Raw genomic sequence first — 873 nt, 5'->3', positions numbered from 1 at the left:
AAAAATAAATAAGAAAGAGATAAGAGAGGTGAATGAAACCCTAGAACAACTACTGTTAATAGATATATGGAGAAAAATAAATACAGACAAAAAGGAATACACCTTCTTTTCAGCAGCACATGGAACATTCACAAATATAGACCATGAAATAGGGCATAGAAACATGGCAAACAAATGCAAAAAAGCAGAAATAATAAATGTAACCTTCTCAAATCATAATGCAATAAAAATAGTTATTAGTAAGAATACATGGAGAGTCAAACCAAAAAATAATTGGAAATTAAATAATATAAAATAATTTAATGAAAGAACAAATTATATAAACAATAATTTCATTGAAGACAATGACAATTATAAGATATCTTACCCAAACTTATGGGATGCAGCCAAAGCAGTTCTAAGGGGAAAATTTATATCACTGAGTGCATATACTAACAAATTAGGGAGGGCAGAGGTTAATGAATTGAGCATGCAACTTAAAAAACTAGAAAATGAACTAATTAAAAATTCTCTGATGAAAACTACATTAGAAATACTAAAAATCAAAGGAGAAATTAATAAAATCATAAGTAAAAGAACTATTGAATTAATAAATATGACTAGAAGCTGGTATTTTGAAAAAAAAACAGATAAAATGGACAAAGTACTGGTAAATCTAAAAAAAAAGGAAAGAAGAAAACAAAATTAACAGTATCAAAGATGAAAAGGGAGACCTCACCTCTAATGAAGAGGAAATTAAAGTAATCATTAAAACCTATTTTGCGCAATTATATGGCAATAAATATAGCAATCTAGGTGATATGGATGAATATTTACAAAAATATGAATTGCCTAGATTAACAGCAGAAGAAATAGAATACTTATAAAATCCAG

The sequence above is a fragment of the Gracilinanus agilis genome, chromosome 2 (assembly GCF_016433145.1).
Source record: "Gracilinanus agilis isolate LMUSP501 chromosome 2, AgileGrace, whole genome shotgun sequence".
NCBI classification, from domain to species: domain Eukaryota; kingdom Metazoa; phylum Chordata; class Mammalia; order Didelphimorphia; family Didelphidae; genus Gracilinanus; species Gracilinanus agilis.
This window is presented reverse-complemented; position numbering follows the sequence as displayed.